Raw genomic sequence first — 21,092 nt, forward strand, 5'->3', positions numbered from 1 at the left:
TCAGGAAATCTGGAAAAACTATCCCTTGCTTTACAACTGTGAGTAGAAAATGTGTGGCTCATATAGGTTATTTTCATTCTGAAAGCCCCCAAACCAAGTTTATACATGAAAAAAACCCTAGTTCTAAGTTACAAGTGGGAAGCATGATCATTAATGCCACAGAATTATGTCATGTGCTCAATCAGATCACAATGAATGTAATGAGAGCTTTTATAACAAGGAGTAAAGAGTCCGTACAACTTTTTGTTTGGTTTTGTCTTATATTTTGTTTCTCAAGGCAGGGTTTCTCTGTGTGGCCTGGGATGTCCTGGAGCTCACTCTATAGACCAGACAGGCTTCTGACTGAGAGATCTGCCTGCCTCTGCCTCCAGAGTGCTGGAATTGAAGGAGTGCACTACCACATCTGGCAGCGTCTGTAGCAAATTCTTTTAGGTCACTACTTTCCCACACATCCTATCCTCATACACTTCAGAGAAAGCTCCTCATAGAGAGCAGTGAAAGAGAAGAAAACTACATAGTGAAAATCTGCTGCAATCTGAGCGAGGCCATAGTTTATGGAGCAGACACATTTGTCATTCCTAACAGGTGCTGACCTTGTAAACTTCAGTCCTTATCAGAAAGCCTGTATAAATTAGGTTGAACTGGTCGGAACAACAGACTCCCCACGTTGCTGAGAAAGGCCATTAGACTGTACAATGCTAAACTGTTTGGTGTCTGTGATAAAGGTAACATTAACACAAATTCAAGGGGTAGAAATACAAGAACTGGCCTTAGGGAAACTAGTTTTACACAGATCAGGATCAAATAGAAGTCCAGTTACAGTTTCTGCTCAGTGGTCAGTAAAAACATCTGAGGATTCTGAGATTCTCGGGGTTTAGGTCCTACCTTTGAACCTGTCTTCTTAATTCTTAAGCCAAGTTTGACAATATAGTACTCCCACTCTTTTTTATAACGCTATCCTGTATCTAGCTCTTCTGTTTCAAATTATTTTGTCATAAACTATTCTTAAATGATTAACACTTAAAAGACTCGAACCACATCCCGAGTCTTTCATAATGTTATGGCCATGCTTCTTTTTCTTTTGCAGTTATTTTCTAGGTGGAATGCTGTTCTATATCCTCCTAAAATGAGAAGCTTCTTTTAGAGTTACTCTCCAGTTGCACCTTTCTGTGTAGTTCAGGCTAATCAACATAAGAGATGCCATAACTTCATTGTATTTTTTTTCTCCAAGCAGTATATTTAATGATCTACATCTAATCTTGTGCATTCAAATATCATTTATTTAATGTATACTTTCTACAAGGTTTCTAAGAGTCATCAGGATAGAGCAGGCCTAGGCATGGGATCCAGCTGTGCTAGCAGTAGGCAGAATATTAGGGAGCAGAATATATGTAAGATAATGAAAATTGATAGTTATCATTCAAATTAGAGCACAAACAAACTTGTCAGTCTTTTTTATTCCTAAAAAAGCAGCATGAAATTTATTATCATATTCTATAAATTACCAAGGGGATTTGTTGCTGTTCTATTGCTGGAGACTTGCATTGTGGAGATATAGCAACAGAACTGTTCTTTAGAAAGCCAGGTTGGACTGTGCATGGAAGGCACTAGTGAACAGCAACTGTAGGCCAAGGGGAGAATAAGGGTACTTTTTCTGTAAACCAGAGCCCAAGGCTTTGCCGGGTGTTATCATTCCATTAGTAAAGGCTGCTTCAGCTTTTCAAACATGGGAACTTTCTTGTAGTTTACACTTATCACATCAAGAAAAATATAGTAATGAGGAGTTCATGACAACTGCTTTTAGAAGAAATGAAGGCTCCCTTGCTTGGGTGGATCAGGATCAGAAATAATACCTATTTTCATGGAAAGAGACCTCCAGGCAATAATCTGGCTGTAATTTTGCTCTCTCATTATTTCTGGGCTCAATAGGAGATTCAAAAGGAACACTATCAAACCCCTCACTGGAGATGTTCTAGCAGGCAAATGCATCGCTGGGCGGGAGGGATCTCCACTTACACAGAAACCTTTCTCAGGCCGGGGTTTAGGTTGTTGCTTGTAATCACTTTCTAACTCTTGTTGACAGCCAGTTGTAAGCCAGAGGTTTAATACTGGACAATAGCCACCTACATCTTTCCTACCAGTTAAACCAGACATCAGTCCCACCCCTACCACAGCACCCTTGCCAGTAGCTCTTGCTTATGTAGCCTCCTCTGCTCTCCTGAAGGAAAACCATTATAAAAAAAAATCTTAAAAAAAAATAAACTTGGTAAGAAATTTGCAAGTAACCCACAGAAACTATTATGTAGCAGGGAAAAATCAACATGGCTAGGCTCTGGGTTAATTCAACACATATGACAAATTGCAAAGCTTCAAAGTGTGTTATGAACCTTGTCAACAAATCAGACACGTTCATTGTCTTAAAGATATGCAGGGCTACTGCGGAGGCAGATAGGTTCCTAGAGTGCTTGCCCTTCAGTCATGGGGATCTGAGTTTTTATCCTCAGTACCTACATAAAAAAGTCACTCATGGCAATGCCCCACCCTCCTTAACCCTGTAACTCTAGTGCTGAGGGGGCCAAGACATGAAAATCCTTGGGGCTGTCTGGCCAGACAGTCTAGCTAAATCAGTGATATCTAGGTTCAGTGAGAATAAAACAAGGCTGAGAGCAAATGGCACTCCATGTTAAGCTCTGTTATTCACATGCATGTGCATAGACATGCATGCATGTGTACTTGCACATACATTTGCATACACATGAATATTTATATACACATAGCATACATGATAATGATATTTATGGTGCTTATATATCTTTAATTAAGAAAGTGTAAGGGCAATTTTAACTCCAGCTAAAGCAAACTGATAATCCATAAATGGTTGAAATATAAGTTCAAAGGTATATTTTGAAAATGTAAATATTCAGAAGAGCAATAAAAAAAGTAAGCATAGCAATCCAGTAAGAGCATGAACAAGGACAGGGGCTAGGATTTACTGAATGATTCATTTATGTTGCTGTTGTAAATTTACTCCTGAATGTGGTAGAGTAGTTGTTTATTTTTCCTCTTTGATTGATGAGATTATTTAGTATAGAAGACAAAGACATGCAGCTAAGGAACTTCCACAAAGGATTGTTCAGGCCTAAATGGGCATCTGCAGCACACCCTTTTTCCCAAGTCTTGGCGACCATCACAGAAGAAAGAGGGGCAGAAAGATGATAAAAGCTACAAGTTAGGGAGTACTGTTGTGAAGCAGTGTTTTCTTGAGATGACAAAGAAGTTTAATTCATAACTTAAAAGACATAAGAAAAAATGGTTCCTGAATGTCTTGTGATGCCAACAAATACTTCAGCTGGATTCTTTACAAATGTAAACAGTATAATTCATGTGAAAAGGTAAAGAAGACCAACTAGTTAAACCCTTTAAAATAAAAATGATGATTCAAGTTATTCTATTTTAAGACTTACTCTAAAGCTATACATATCAAGAAATTATGGTACTGACAAAGAGTTTGAGGCATGGACTAATGGGAAAATGTGTACTCATTTAACTTTTTACAAAATGCAAAGCAAAAGAAATTCAATGAAAGAAGATAAAAAGTATTTGAGGTGTAGTTCGAAAGCATAGTAAAACTAATCTCATGCCACATACCAAAACTGATTCAAATGGATCAGTGACCTAAACAAAATTCTCATATGGAAACAAAAACTGTGGTGAACAAATATTATAACCTTGGGATTAATGAAAAAAATAGACTTTACTTCGAAATCATATCCCATTAAAAAAAATATAGTGGATATTATCAAAATCAAAAACATACGCTTAAAGGACTGCATCAAGAAATATTTTCAAATTACATATCTGACAAAAATATCATAATCCAGAAATATAACAAAAACTCAAGATCTAATCAAAAGGTAAAAAAACAAATCATTTTTAATTTACAGATGATTTGAGTAGACATATTTAAAAAGCACATATGGAAAATAAGCTCACAAAGATATTCAACATTATTTTTCATTTAAGAAGTAATAATAACACTAATAATAATAAAAGAAAAAATAAAAAAGAAATATAATTTATGATCACAATGATAAATCACTCCACATACATTAAAAACATTAAGCAAAAATATAAAAAGTCAATTATTTGCAAACATGGTAAGGAACCCGACGATTGATTTGTGTACTGCTGTTGTAAACACAGAGTAGTACAGATACTCTCTCTCTTTCTGTGTGTGTGTATAACATACATGTCACTGATTACCCTTTTTTATCTAACCTAGATATAAGGTACTCTAGAGTATCCTCATATAATTAACACTGCTGTGAAACCGCATTTTGTTAGACATGGTCCATCTAGTAAGCTGTTTTCCTGATTCTTTCCTGTGGGAATCTTAGCTATCTTTTTTTAGTTTCTCTATTGTCCACTGAGTCAGGAACTAAGTCCCTAATAGTCACATAAAACCAAAACCTTTAATCCCATATCCTTATACAATACATAATTGACATTGGATACTGACTACCTAGATTGTGATCTTGACTCTTTCTGCTTCTGGTTAACTACTGAATTTGCAAACTCCAAGTGTTTCAAATTTCATTATCTCTAATGGGAGGATTATTTTAGATTTGCTTTCAGACATTAGTTTGGTGATTCTATGGCTTATTATATGTGAATTTTTTATGATAGAACTAGGTACCTGTAGTGGCATTTCAATTGTATTTTAATAAATAAAGACTGCCTGAAGATTTGAGAGTAAAACAGTCCCACTCGTCAGCCTTACAGACTAGGTTATGGTAACACACCTTTAATCTCAGTAGTAATAATGATACATACCTTTAATCCCAATAGCCACACTAGTTGCCATAGAAACTGGGTGGTGCATGCCTTTAATGATGGTAGTACACACCTTTAATCTGAGTCCTTAGAGAGGATTATAAAATGGGAGGAAACAGCTTTCAACACACTGTCTCATTCTGAGATTCTGGGAGGCAGAATTACCATTTCAGACTGAGGTTGAGGTAAGAGCCAGTGGCTGGCTGTTTTGTTTTTCGGATCTTTAGGTTGAACCCCAATTTCTGACCCTGAGTTTTTATTAATTGTGCTTTTATTAATCATGCTTCATTTCGCACCCACCTTTTTGGGACCCAAATTTATTTACAAAAGAGCCATTTGCCTGAGACTTTCTAGCCACCAACCCAGGTGAGAGCTGGGACTGGAATTTCAACTCTGGGAATTGGAACCCAAACCTAGCACACCTGGGTTCAGGGGAAAAACCTCACTCCCAATATCCTTCTGCCACCGCCTAGTTTCCTGTAAAGATGGAAAATGCACAGAGAATCTGGATACTGTATGTTATTGTGTTGTCTTTAAATAGTTTGACTGCTGCGTAAGGAACAATCACTGCTAATAGATATTTGATTATTAATGATGCTGGATTAATTCAACCTATATATTTTGAAAATTCCTTGACTTCAAAATTTAAGTCAAAAGGTATGTTACTTTGGAGAAGAGATTTTGCTTTTGTTTCCACGGGAAGTAAGAGGCTGTGGATTCATTCTGGATTAAGAAAAATAAGGTTTAATCAAAATGACTTGACATCAAAATTTAAGTCAAAAGATATGTTGCTTTGGAGAAGAAGGTTTGCTTTTCTTTCTACAGGAAGCGAGAGGCTTCTGGGTAAAGAATAAGTTTTGATCAAGGAAGGCCCCCTGAAAAATCTCCAATGGGAATGAATGACACAGATAATCCAAAATTTCAGAGTACAGGTACCAAACAACAAACAAAAACTAAAAACCGACTAACGTAAATGTTTGGTATTACTGTGCTTGTATTTTGAGTTTTAACAAGCATATTTTCAATCCTATGTCAAATAATACTTAAGTGACTGATTGGGGAAATTTAGTCCACTATTTTGAGACCTCCAGCATGTCACAGATTTGATAGTGACCTCTATGCTATGAGATAAGTAATGTTGAATATTACACAACATATAAATTGAAACTTGTCAAAATATAGCATCATTGGCATCACTCAGAGCCTTGATACTAACTCATAAACTTTTGGATTTCCTTTTCCTTTTTCTGTCTTTATTCCCCTCAGTCCTCCAGATTGAACCCAGGGTGAAGTAATAAGGGCGGCGGGGCTGCGTCCCCAGCACCTCGGCTGCCTGCTCGGCTAGCTTATGCCCCGAAATAACAACACACAAACTGTATTCATTTAAACACTGCTTGGCCCATTCTCTTCTAGGCTAATTCTCACATATTAATTTAGCCCATTCTAATCATCTGTGTGTAGCACCCCAAGGTGCGCTTACCGGGGAGATTCTAGCCTATGTCCATCCTGGGTCGGAGCTTCATCCCGGGAGCGGGGCATGGCGTCTCTCTCAGGCGTCTGCTCCCGAGAGGAAAGCTGTTGAGACTCTGACCTCACTTCCTCTTCCTCCCAGCGTTCTGTTCTGCCTACTCCTCCCACCTATCTTTCAACCAATAAAATGGGCCAGGGCAGTTCTTTTATTAGCCAATGACCTTCCTCCATCACCAGGGCTTTGTAGGTGCTAGACATCTTCCTGGACTTTCTAAGATATGTATCTCTTCGTTTTAAATTACTAGTCTTGTTAAAATCTCTGAAATTCCCCTGAGTACTTCTTAACTCTGCTGGTTCATTCAGAGACATAGCCTGGAATTTTAAAGACTCCAGTTCTCTCATCCTTATAATGTTTTTACTTTTTCATATACATGGAAGTAATGTGATATGATGTGAGGTGAGGGACCACGGTTAACTAAGAATAAAGAGAATATTTGTGATGTTTTCTTCCTTCCCAAGAATGGTAGGGCTTTCCACTTGTTATAGTATTATTTTTATGTCTCATGGTGCCTTAGCTTGATCATATATCCATGATATTTTTACTGTTAAACTAAGTCATAAACTGTGACTTACATAAAATATAAATGGAATCTTTAGAACATTACATCTGATACTTAGCTGTTTTATCTTTTTTAGATTAATTTACTTGTTTTACATCCCAAACACAGTTTCCTCTTCCTCCTCTCCTCCCGGTCCCTCACTCTCTCCTCCCCTCTGCTACCCAATCCTCTTTTTCAAAAAATGTCAAACCTCTCACAAATATCAACAAAAACATGACATATCAAGTTACTGTAAGACTAAGCACCTCCCTTTGTCTTAAAGATGGGCAAGGCAACCCAATATGATAAATAGTTTCCCAAAAGCCAGCAAAAGAGTTGATGACAGCTCCTTCTCCTACCGTTAGGAGTCCCACAAGAGGACCAAGCTTAATAACTGTAACATATATGCAGAGTGTCAGGTCAGTCCCATGCAGACTCCCTGGTTGTTGGTTTAGTGTTTGTGAGCTCCTATGAGTTCAAGTTAGTTAATTCTGTGGATTGTTTTGCTGTGTCCTCGACCCTTCTGATTCCTATAATCCTTCAACTCTCTCTTTATTGGGATTCCCTGAGCTCTACCTGATGTTTGGCTGTGGATCTCTGCACCTGCTTCTGTCAGTTGAAAGATAAAACCTCTCTGATGACAATTTGGCCAGGTACCAATCTATGTGTATAGCAGCATATTGTTAGACATTGTTATATTGTCATTGGGAAAAGGAAATAGAAGAGATTTCATGGTGGATGAGGGTGGGTGGGGATGGGAACATGAGGTTTCAGGTTGGTTGGAGATGGAGAAGAGAACTGGAAGAGATGAATGGAAATGGGGTGCATCTCAGGTTGAGGTAGAAACTTGGTACAAGGGAAACTCCCAGGAATCTACTAGAATGACCCTAGCTAAGATTCTAAGCAATAGGGGCTATCTAGCCTGAACTGGCCATTTCTTGTGGTCAGGCAAGACTTCTAGTGGAGGGATTGAGTCAACAACCCTGCCACACAACATTAAATCTACAGTTTGTCCTGCTTATGGGATGTACTGGGATACGGGTGTTGCTTAAATTTTGGGAGTGGCCAACCAATGACTGGTCCAGGCTCAGACCATGCTATGAGAATGAGCTTACCTCTGATACTGCCTAGAACGCCATTAACCATTAAAAGCAATGTATAGACAGAAGGACCTCCCATACCACTCTCCTACTTTAATTTTCTTTTTCTTTTTCCTTTATTTTGTCTTGGCTAACCTCTAGAACAATATTAAACAATAGTGGTGTAAATAACACTTAGTCTCTTATTGACTGTAATGGGAATTCTAGTTTTCTCACACAAAAAAATGTGATATTAACTTTAGGGTTGACACAAGTGTATCTTGACACTTTAAGAATTTTTCCATTTATTTTATTTTATCAAGAATGTGTATTGAACTTCCTCAAGTGTCTTAGTTATCTTCTGATGATCATGTATTTTTTCCTTTTACATTCTATTAATAAATGGCAGTATTATATACAGTTTAAGTATTAGAAAGACTATGCAAACCTAAACTAAAATCCACTTGTCATGATCTATATTCTTTAAAGTGTTCCCTATTTTCTATGTCAATATTCTTTTACAAGTCTTAGGATCTATATTCTTGAGTGATATTATTCTTCAGCTTTGCTTTTATATGATATTTTGTCATATTTATCTTTGGTTAACTCTCCTAAAATATTTGACAAACAATTTTTCTTGTTTTATGTTTAAAATAATTAAGTCATACTATTTTTGTAAAGAGTTTGCTTGAACTGACTCAAGAAATCCAAAACGAGACTCATACTTTTTAAGAGGTAAGATATTTTTATAGATAGTTATCTGCTGTGGGATAATGCTTTTGCACACTGTAAAGATTTGCCACTTAGTGTTGTTTTGCCTTTTTTTTTTTCTCCCATCCCAATAATACTGACAAAGCCAGGACCAAGATGTTGGTTCTCAAGCAACAGTCAAAATCTATTTCTTCTTTAAGATAAACCTAGAACTCTCTTTGCCAAACCAATGCATTGTTTTGTTACCCTTTTCTGTATACCCAAGATACAGAAAGCAGGTGTAAATTTTACACATGACTCAAATTCACCTGCTTTCATCCAATTCAATGGAAAATAATGAATCACCATTTTCACAAAAAGAAACAGGTTGACAGAAAACAGACTTACTTTTATAGCTCACCTAAAATATATAGGACTCATATATTTACTAGCTATTTTAGAGGGACCACTCTTGCTCCCTCCCTGGATAGCTAAATGCTCCGTTGCTAAGTAACTGGTATTTGACATCATCTCTTTCCTGACATCTCCCCATGTGTGACAGGTCCTCATGATTCACTGAGCCAGTCACCTCGTTACTCACATTGCTCACTTTCCCAATGACGTCTGTAAAATAATTTAAAATTCACCTCATATGCTAGCCGTAACCCTTCAGATTGCACATGAAAATATTTAAACTGCTTGACAGGCTGCGAGTGCATTTGGAAGCACATTGGATGGCTTACCTTCATTGTTCACATAATAGTTTTTCTAATTAAATTTAGCTTCCTTTTTTTTCTGTGTTGGTTTGTGCTTGAGAAAAGAGGAAATGATTACTGGGAAGCAAATAATGGGTAATATCTCTTACGGGCTAATTTGGTTCTATGAATAGCTCACCTCACATGTGCATGGTTCTTATTAATTCCATTAGTGGTTTGAATTAGTTTCAGAAAGGTAGTACTCCATATAATTTACTCAGTCAAGGGCATTTTCACCTGCTGACAAATTTACATATTTCACAGTATCATTTGGTAAGAGCTAGTCATCAGATTAGGTGAGGGTACAATCATTAGTTAGTTAATTTATTTGACTCTATCAATGTTAACATTAATTATAGTCTAAATTATATTTTGTAATTGTTGTCTTCCTTGGATGGACTATTATATCAGCATTTCAAAGAAACTATAATTTTAAAAGCCCATACCAGAATGGGATAGATGCTTTTAGAGACAGACCAGAGGGATTAATATTTAAGATAATTATATAGAAAATCTCCTACATAAGCTCAGTTTGAACACTATTTACACACTCATTTGACAGGATATAAAATCAATTGCCTAAACATTGGTTAAATATGTAAGAGAAATTTTACTGAAAGGTCCTTGATTCCTCTGTATAATTATGATAATATAATCAAATTTTCTTTCAGGCAAAATTGTCTGACCAATTTTGTTCTCTGATCCGTTTTATCTTCTTCTTCATATAGACTTTTTCATTAACCCCGTTAAAGGTTAAGAATAACAAGTACTGTATATAGCTGTCCTGTAATTATTTGGTAAGTTTGTTCCATGGTAAAACTGTAAACAAAAATATAAAACCGATGAGTATTCTGTAGAGACACAAATCCGCTGTAATGAAAAAGTGCTGCCCATGTAGGTGTTTACCAACCTAATCCATATGGCAGGGGAAATTGTAAGAAAGTACAGTTTATCAAATACATTTCCTAAATCCTAGATAGCAAATTCAGCATTTCTCATAAACAGTGAATTACCCTTACAGATGTTTGCCTATGAAATTATCATCTACAGAAGGTACTTTGCTAGGAAACACAATCTGTTCATCATCAAATCTAAGAGACACATGCTATCTGCATTTTTGACTCTAGAAAGGATTTAATTGATAGTTTGTTGACATTTTATGTAAATTCTTGCTAGAAACAAATAAATCATATTGTTGCAGAGCAAATAATCACTGAACATTCATCCTTAGCTAGTAGCATTTAGAGCATTCTACTCTCATTGGCTTAATGCTCCCAGAAATAATGACTCTATGATGCATAAAATCCCATAGAGCTCAGAAAAGAGGCTGTTGGTGTTGCCATATTATTACTTACAAGCTGTCTAGGAATCCCTGCATGATAGATGAATTTTAACTGTGAAATACCATCACTGGGGTAGAGCTATTATTATACTTTATTTCTGTTTGCGTTAGAGAGTAGCTTGACTCTAAAGAGCAAATGGTACACTGATAAAAACAAGTGCACAGGCTAGGATGCACTACACAAATGGTTGCCTTAAAGTTTCTGATTTGTGAAATTTATACTCAGTAATAATATTCTTGTGAAGTACCAAATCCACTTAAATAATATAGCTTGCTTTGTAGGATTAAATCAGTTTTATGACGTTCTGTATCTGGGTGAATTCTAGTGTGTTTGAAGAAAAATTTAAATATGTTGGCATAATTTAATTTGTACAAATTAAGGAAATAACAGCAGGAAAAATACGTAATTCACTGGGGACATTATAATATTAACCATAAGGTGAACTGGAGCCTATTAAATAAAGACAAATTGAGGTAAGCCAAATGCACAAGAAGTCAGGATGGTTATTGAGACCTGGGGAACTGTGACTTAGGGCAATGGCTTCCCTTCTCAGAATCTGACTTTTCTCAGTTATGTAAAATATGATAAACAGTGCAACCTCTGAAAGGTTTTCTGAAGATTCAATAAATGCATGTAAGTGCTGTCCAGATATTAATGTTATTACTTCTTTTATCACTGGTAGTATATTTGCTACTGCTCTCTTTATTATTAGTTGAAATGAGACTTGTAATATTCAAAAATGGCAAGAAAGAACTGTTGTTGAGACTTGCTTGCTCAAACTATGTTGTTATCACTGTTCTTTAAAAGTGTAAAGAATGTCAGTCACTGTCTGAAGCAAATTTTCTGATAATTTTTAAGAGAATCTCAATGAAAGCAGGTAGCAGTGCAGTTGACAGCTAAGCACTATGCCAAGGTCACTAGATTTAGACAACAAAGAAGACTATGTTTTATTCTACTTCTGCCTCATGTAAGCTCTAAACTTGGATGCAGGTGATTTAACCTTGAGGACTTTGATTTGCTGGAATTATGAAGGACTACCATATTTTCTCAATAAACATAATAAGGTTAAAGTGATTTGAACTGTAGTCAGCTACCACAGGAAAGTAAGTTACCTATAAGGTCCAGCTAGCCTGTTGTACTGTGACTGTGCCTGCAAGGGCATGAAGTCAAGAAGGAAAGTGCTAGAAGGTTAGGCAGCTAGGAGTGCAAAGAAAGGGAAGTTGAAATACTGTTCTGAAGAGAAGATGAGAAATGGTGAGAAGGGCTTTCAGTGAAAGTGAGTTGGTTTGAACTTAAATAGTATTTTGAAAAATGGGGCCAAAATAGAAAATAGGAGGCAAAAGCATTTCTATTTACTGGGAGGCCAAAGGGCTGAATGAGGTAGACAGATGGTGTCACAACTGGCTCATCCAAAAATCTGTTCCAGTGTTTTCATATATGGTAGGGAAATAGGATTAGAGAGGACGAAAAGTTAGGAAAAGCATAATAACTAAAATATACATATTAAAATAACTTTCCCAGTGACTACTGTCACGAAACATAACATGATATAAATGTGGGAAAGAACTTGATAGAGGGAGTGAGTGGTTGACAGGGATGGAAGGGAGATAAGAGACTGTGGGTGAGAAGGGTAATCAGAGTGCATTATATACAATATATAACAAATTGTCAACGAACAAATATAATTAATAAAAAATTCCTTCCCTGGGATATGGGTAGAAAGGGGCTTTAGATAAACAGACTGAAGGAAAGCAATGTCAAGAGCAACTGGGATCCAGTTCTCCCTCCTCAGGGGGCTAGAGTCAGATCTTTTGGCTACACAGTCACTTTACCTAGGAGAGATGAGTCTTCTTTTCAATCAATTTAGTTTGAAAACCACAGAAGGGTTCAGGAGAAGAACTGAGAAAAGGAAAAGTTACTTTGCCTGTGTTTGAATCAATTTAGTTTGAAAAGCACAGAGGGATTCAGGGGAGGAATTTAGAAAAAAGAAAATATTTCCCCTAAGAAGGAGGCAGATGGGGAGTAAAATGGCAAATAGATTTATGGTAGAATAACCTTGAGATTACAAAGGTCCTGAAACCAGCAGCATGTATGTGTGATTAAAACGAAACAAAATCCCACAGCATGCTCTGCTGTGGCATGCAATGTGGTCTATAAAAATTAAGAATTGGAAGGGAGCCCGGGCACCTTCAGCTTGTGCTCCAGGGGTGCCTGTGCTCTCCTAGATCTTGCCCTGCCTGCCCCGTTTTTCCATTTGTCCCCGGATCATTGGGCTACCAGGCGGCCCTGTTTAGGTGCTGAGGAGTTCCATCTGGATGGGTGAGTGTGTGCTATCCAGGAGCGGATTGTCCCGGAAGAGAGCACAGACCCCCCTCCCCCAGCTCCTTCTGCAGGGCTGTCTTTCTTGCACACGACCCAGCCCCTCAAGCCTGCGTTTTCTGCGGGGTCCTTTGCTCGGGAACAGTTTTCTGCTCCTACACTGGGGCTGCCCACCCAGAGCAGTGAGTGCCTTCCTACCGGGCGGGCCTCAGGGACCCCCGAAAGGGAGCACACGCACCTTCAGCTTTTGCGGCAGGGTGTCCTGTGCTCTACTCATCCCCGCCCTGCGCCCCAAGTTCTCCCTTTTGTCCGCGGGTCATTGGACTACCAGGCATCTATGTTTTGGTGCTGAGGAGTTCCATCTGGACAGGACGGTTCCTGCTTCTACACTGAAGAGATACACCTAGAGAGTCAGGCACAGCAAAGACTGGACCAAGACACCAGGCCACTCCTGGCTCCATTTGAAGGAAGAGATGGGAAGGCGCCAAGGCAAGAATTCCTCCAACAACCTGAAAGGCAACATGACATCACCAGAATCCAGGGATCCCGAAATAAGAAGAATTGTACACCCTATTCCAGAAGAATTAGAAGAAATCGACTCAAAAGTGAATTAAATGAAAATTATAGAAGACCTTAATCAGGAGGTAAAAAACTGCCATAAACAATTAGAGATCACAAACAAAAAGGTAGAGGAAATGAATAAATCGTTCAAAGATACCCAAGAAAACAAAGAGAAACAAGAAAAAGCAATAAAACAGGTAAGAGAAACGGTTCAAGACTTGAAGAATGAAATGGAAGTAATGAAGAAAACACAAACTGAGGGAAGGATGGAGATGGAAAATCTGGGTAAACGAACAGGAACTACAGAGACAAGTACTAACAACAGATTACAAGGGATAGAAGAAAGAATGTCAGACACTGAAGATACCATAGAAAAAATAAACACACTGATCAAAGAAAAAAGCAAAGCCAACAAATTCTCATCACAAAACATTCAGGAAATCTGGGACACAATAAAAAGACCAAACCTAAGAATAATCGGGATAGAAGAAGGAGAAGAAATACAGCTCAACGGTCCAGAAAATATATTTAATAAAATTATAGAAGAGAACTTTCCCAACCTAAAGAAAGATATTCCTTTGAAGGTTCAAGAAGCATACAGAACACTGAATAGACTGGACCAAAAAAATACATCTCCTCGCCATATAATAATCAAAACACAAAACATACAGAATAAAGAAAGAATATTAGGAGGTGCAAAGGAAAAAGGCCAAGTTACTTATAAAGGTAAACCTATCAGACTTATACCTGATTTCTCTATGGAAACAATGAAAGCCAGAAGGTCCTGGAAAGATGTACTGCAGAAACTAAGAGACCATGGATGCAGGCCCAGACTACTATACCCAGCCAAGCTTTCATTCACTATAAATGGAGAAAACAAAATTTTCCAGGATAAAAACAAATTTAAACAATACGTAGCCACACATCCAGCCTTACAGAAAGTAATAGAAGGAAAATTACAAACCAAGGAGTCCAACAAGACCACAATAAATCAAACATCTAGAGACCCTTCACCAGCACAACTCAAAGAAGGGAAACAAACTCTACTACTAAAAAAGTGACCGGAGTTAACAACCGGTCATTAATATCACTTAATGTCAATGGACTCAACTCACCTATAAAAAGGCACAGGCTAAGAGATTGGATACGAAAACAGGATCCAAAATTCTGCTGTTTACAAGAAAGACACCTCAACCACAAAGACAGGCACCTACTCAGAGTAAAGGGATGGGAAAAGATTTATCAAGCAAATGGTCCTAAGAAACAAGCAAGTGTGGCCATACTAATTTCTAACAAAGTTGACTTTAAACTTAAATTAATCAGAAGAGATGGAGAGGGACATTTTATACTCATAACAGGAACAGTTCATCAGGATGAAGTCTCAATCCTGAATATCTATGCCCCTAATATAAAAGCACCCACGTATGTAAAAGAAACATTATTAAAATTCAAGACTGCAATCAAACCGCACACACTAATAGTAGGAGACTTCAACACTCCTCTCTCACCAATGGACAGGTCAATCAGACAGAAACCTAATAGAGAAATAAGAGAATTAATGGAGGTAATGAATCAAATGGACTTAACAGAAATCTATAGAATATTCCACCCAAATAGGAAAGAATATATGTTCTTCTCTGCAGCTCATGCGACCTTCTCGAAAATTGACCACATACTTGGTAACAAAGCAAACTTCCACAGTTACAAAAAAATATTCGTAACCTCCTGTGTCTTATCAGATCACCATGGATTAAAGTTAGAATTCAACAACAATGCTACCCTCATGGAAACTGAACAGTCAACTACTGAACCACACCTGGTTCAAGGAAGAAATAAAGAAAGATATTAAAGTCTTCCTTGAATTCAATGAAAATAAAGAAACAACCTACTCAAACTTATGGGACACTATGAAAACAGTCCTAAGAGGAAAGTTCATAGCACTAAGTGCCCACTTAAAGAAAACAGAAAAAGCACACATTGGAGACTTAACAGCCCACCTGAAAGCTCTAGAAAAAAAAGAAGCAGACTCACCTAGGAGGAGTAGAAGACTGGAAATAATCAAACTGAGGGCTGAAATCAACAAAATAGAAACACAGAAAACAATCCAAAGAATCAATGAAACAAAAAGCTGGTTCCTGGAGAAAATCAACATGATTGATAACCCCCTATCCAAACTAATCAAACGGCAGAGAGAGAATATGCAAATTAGTTGGATCAGAAATGAAAAGAGGGACATAACCAATGACACAGAGGAAATTTAGAGAATCGTTAGATCTTACTACAAAAGCCTATATGCCACAAAACTGGAAAATGTAAAAGAAATGGACACTTTTTTAGATAAATACAATATACCAAAGTTAAACCAGGACCAGGTGTACAATCTAAATAGACCTGTTAGTCGCAAAGACTTAGAAGATGTTATCAAAAACGTCCATACCAAAAAAAGCTCAGGACCAGATGGTTTCAATGCTGAATTCTACCAGAACTTCCAAGAAGACCTAATACCTATACTCCTTAATGTATTTCACAATATAGAAACAGAAGAGTCATTGCCAAATTCCTTTTATGAAGCTACAGTCACTCTGATACCAAAACCACACAAAGACTCAACCAAGAAAGAGAATTACAGGCCAATCTCACTCATGAACATCGACGCAAAAATCCTCAACAAAATACTGGCAAACCATATCCAAGAACACATTAGAAAAATTATCCATTATGATCAAGTAGGCTTCATCCCAGAGATGCAGGGCTGGTTGAACATACGAAAATCTGTCAATGGAATCCATCATATAAATAAACTGAAAGAAAAAACCGTATGATCATTTCATTAGATGCTGAAAAAGCATTTGACAAAATTCAACACCACTTTATGATCAAAGTCCTGGAGAAATTAGGAATACAAGGGTCATATCTAAATATAATAAAAGCTATATACAGCAAGCCGACAGCTAACATCAAATTAAACGGAGAGAAACTCAAAGCCATCCCACTAAAATCAGGAACACGACAAGGCTGTCCACTCTCGCCATACCTCTTCAATATAGTGCTGGAATGACTAGCAATAGCAATAAGGGGATCAAGGGGATTTGAATTGGAAAGGAAGAAGTTCAACTTTCCTTATTTGCAGATGATATGATATTCTACATAAGCGACCCCCAAACCTTCACCAAAGAACTTTTACAGCTGATAAACAGCTTTAGTAATGTGGCAGGATAAAAGATCAACTCCAAAAAATCAGTCGCCCTCTTATACACAAAGGATATGGAAGCAGAGAGGGAAATCAGAGAAGCTTCACCTTTCACGATAGCCACAAACAGCATAAAATATCTTGGGGTAACTCTAACCAAGGTAGTAAAAGATCTATTTGATAAGAACTTTAAGGCATTGTCGAAAGAAATTGAAGAGGATACCAGAAAATGGAAGGACCTCCCTTGCTCTTGGATTGGGAGGATCAACATTGTAAAATTGGCAATTCTACCAAAGGGAATTTATAGATTCAATGCAATTCCCATCAAGGTCCCATCAAAATTCTTCACAGATATTGAGAGGACAATAATCAACATTATATGGAAAAACAAAAAACCCAGGATAGCCAAAACAATCCTTTACAATAAAGGATCTTCTGGATGCATTACCATCCCTGACTTCAAACTCTATCACAGAGCTACAGTGATGAAAACAGTGTGGTACTGGCATGAAAACAGAGAAGTCGACAAATGGAATCGTATAGAAGACCCGAATTTTAACCCACAATGAACACCTCATTTTTGATGAAGGAGCCAAAAGTATACAATGAAAGAAAGAAATCATCTTCAACAAATGGTGCTGGCATACCTGGAGGTCAGCCTGTAGAAGAATGAAAATAGACCCATATCTATCACCATGCATAAAATTCAAGTTCAAATGGATTAAAGACCTCAATATCAATCTGAACACAGTGAACCTGACAGAAGAGAAAGTGGGAAATACCCTACAACAGATGGGCACAGGAGATCGCTTCCTAGGTATAACCCCAGCAGCACAGACATTATGGGCAACATTGAATAAATGGGACCTACTGAAACTGAGAAGCTTCTGTAAAGCAAAGGACACTGTCACTAAGACAAAAAGACGACCTACTGACTGGGAGAAGATCTTCACCAACCCTGCAACAGACAAAGTTCTGATCTCCAAAATATATAGAGAACTCAAGAAACTAGACTTTAAAATGCTAATTAACCCAATTAAAAAATGGGGCACTGATCTGAACAGAGAATTCTCAACAGAAGAAGTTCAAATGGCCAAAGGAAACTTAAGGTCATGCTCAACCTCCTTAGCAATCAGGGAAATGCAAATCAAAACAAGTTTGAGATATCATCTTACACCTGTCAGAATGGCTAAAATCAAAAACACCAATGATAGCCTTTGCTGGAGAGGCTGTGGAGGAAGGGGTACCCTCATCCATTGCTGGTGGGAATGCAATCTTGTGCAACCACTTTGGAAATCAGTGTTTCGGTATCTCAGGAAATTCGGGATCAACCTACCCCTAGACCCAGCAAATACCACTCTTGGGAAAATACCCAAGAGATGCCCTATCATATGACAAAAGCATTTGTTCAACTATGTTCATAGCAGTATTATTTGTAATAGCCAGAACCTGGAAACAACCTAGATGCCCCTCAATGGAAGAATGGATGAAGAAAGTATGGAATATATACAAATTAGAGTACTACGCTGTGGTAAAAAACAATGACTTCTCTAATTTTGCATGCAAATGGATGGAAATAGAAAATACTATCCTGAGTGAGGTAACCCAGACCCAAAAAGATGAACATGGGGTGTACTCACTTATAATTGGTTTCTAGCCATAAATAAGAGTCACGGAGTCTACAATTGGTGAACCTAAAGAAGCTAAGTAAGAAGATGAACCCAAGGAAAAATATATAATTATCCCCTTGGCTATCGGAAGTAGACAAAATAGCTGGGGAGAAAATTGGGATCTTGGGGGTGGGGTGGGATGGGGTTAAGGGGAGATGGGGAGAGAAAAGTGAGAAGGGGAGGATGGGGGCAACTTGGGGAAACAGGATGATTGGGGTAAAGGAAGGTTGGATAGGGGAGCACGGAAGCACAATTCTTAGTTAACGGAACCACCTTAGGGTTGGCAAGAGACTTGAACCTACAGTGGCTCCCAAGAGCCCAAGGTGAGGTCTCCAGTTAGTTCCTTGGGCAGTTGAGGATAGGGAACCTGAAATGACCCTATCCTATAGCAATACTGACGAATATCTTGCATATCACCATAGAACCTTCATCTGGTGATGGATGGAGATATAGACAGAGACCCACACTGGAGCACTGGACTGAGCTCCCAAGGTCCCAATGAGGAGCGGAAGGAGGGAGAACATGAGCAAGGAAGTCAGGAACACGAGGGGTGCACCCACCCACTGAGACAGTGGGGCTGATCTATTGGGAGCTCACCAAGGCCAGCTGGACTATGACTGAAAAAGCATGGGATAAAACCAGACTCTCTGAACATGGCGAGTAATGAGGGCTGATGAGAAGCCAAGGACAATGGCATGAGGTTTTGATCCTACCTCATCCTCTGGCTTTGTGGGAGCCTAGCCAGTTTGGATGTTCACCTTCCTAGACATGGACTGAGGGGGGAGGACCTTGGACTTTCCACAGGGCAGGGAACCCTGACTGCTCTTTGGACTGGAGAGGAAGGGAGAGAGGTGTGGGGGGAGGGGGAAAGGTGGGAGGAGTGGGAGGGAAATGGGAGGCTGGGAGGAGGCTGAAACATTTTTTTTCCTTTTCTCAATAAAAAAAATTAAGAATTAGTCATAAAAACTGGGGAATAAACTTTGGAAAGTTAACTCTTGTCCCATATATGGGAAATAAAACAGTCTTGTCTTCCATTAGAGGAAGTGTTCATTTATAACACTGCTGAAGAAAATGAACAAATTGCATGCCTGTACAATCAATGCCCCTCCCCCTCAGAAAAAGCAAACCAAACAACCAAAACAGAAACCAAAGCACCAATTTTTTCTAGATTTTCTTCCAAGCAAAACAGAAGGGCTTTCGTTACTTTTTCCAATGCTGCTATCATCTATCAACTTATAAAGGCAGACTGCCTATCCTTCCATGCTTAAGTGAAAATGTGCTGTTTCTCTCAGTGCTCCAACTCTGACAGGTGTTCTAGTTAATTCCCTCACTGTCACTGTGGGAAACATTTAAGCGCCAGGCTGGTCTTCCCCAAAGGAGAGAATTCAACTGTGACAGGTAAGGTGGTGACTCTTAGATAGATCTGGCATTCTCGGTATAAAGAAAAAGACCTGACTGACTGATGGACTTCATTTATGCTTGCTCCCACCCCCTCAGGGGAGTAAGAGATGTCCGAGGTTAGTATGTCTACTGAGTAAGTCATTTCTTTCATTGTTGCCTTTCTTTAAGGAAGGTGGCTGACAGAATGGAAGGGTTGAATGTAATTTCTTGTATCTACTCAATGGGGCAGAGCAAATAGCCAAGCTCCCAGAGTGTATCATACTTGTAGATTTCACTATGACTGCCATGCCTTCTTTCAAGCCCCGGGACCCCAAGAACAAATAATGAACAAATTGTTAGGTTCTTTCTTACAAAAGTGGCTGCTCTATCTTTAGTCTATACACTATCATCTCTAATTAGATGGGCAAGCCCAGTCTGTTTGATGCTCAAAAGCAAGGTCTTTGGGCTGAAGCACTTTCAGAGACAGTCATAGGAGGGGGAAGTATTTAGCAAGCCACCTTGACTGTTGGAAGCTTATTGTTCTTCACTATTCCTAAATAGCATGTTAGCAAGGATAAGTTTAAACACTAAGATGCAGAGAAATATCTTAAACAGGAACCTGTGCTAACGAGAGTCATACAATCTTACCTGAGGGAAAAGGGTTACTAAGTTTTCACTCACTCAGACTTTGTCTTCTTTTTTAGGCAGAAAGCCTGAATGGTTTCTACATGCCCACACTGGTCACCAATTAATATAACAATGAACATTCATATACTACTAGACAGTTTATGGGAGAATTATGGTTTTATAATCTTTGACAGACAAAGAAGGGAGATTCAGAAAGATGAAGTTGCCGGGCGGTGGTGGCACACGCCTTTAATCCCAGCACTCAGGAGGCAGAGGCAGGCGGATCTCTGTGAGTTCGAGGCCAGCCTGGTCTACAAGAGCTAGTTCCAGGACAGGAACCAAAAACTACGGAGAAACCCTGTCTCGAAAAACCAAAAAAAAAAAAAAAAGTCACAAAAGTGACAAATGGTCAATCCAGGGCAGGAACTTGGTCCTACTAATCATCTTCTTGAAATAGTATATTAACATATAATGGCAACCAACAGAGATAATAGGTAGATACATTGTTCTTACTTTTGTTTTGTTTTTTTTTAACTGGTATGTTGACTTCCATGAAGGTTGCTGCCACACATTCCC

General features: G+C 38.3%; 1 protein-coding gene across 1 annotated transcript in view; it reads right to left on the reverse strand.

Moving 5' to 3' along the window:
* The window catches only part of LOC121440444 (AF4/FMR2 family member 2-like), a 532,707-nt gene that overhangs the window by 165,555 nt on the left and 346,060 nt on the right, over nucleotides 1-21,092 (reverse strand). The gene's annotated exons all lie outside the window — the stretch shown is intronic.

This window comes from Microtus oregoni, unplaced genomic scaffold (genome assembly GCF_018167655.1).
Source record: "Microtus oregoni isolate MIOR12 unplaced genomic scaffold, Mior012 000067F_ref0000223, whole genome shotgun sequence".
Lineage (NCBI taxonomy): Eukaryota > Metazoa > Chordata > Mammalia > Rodentia > Cricetidae > Microtus > Microtus oregoni.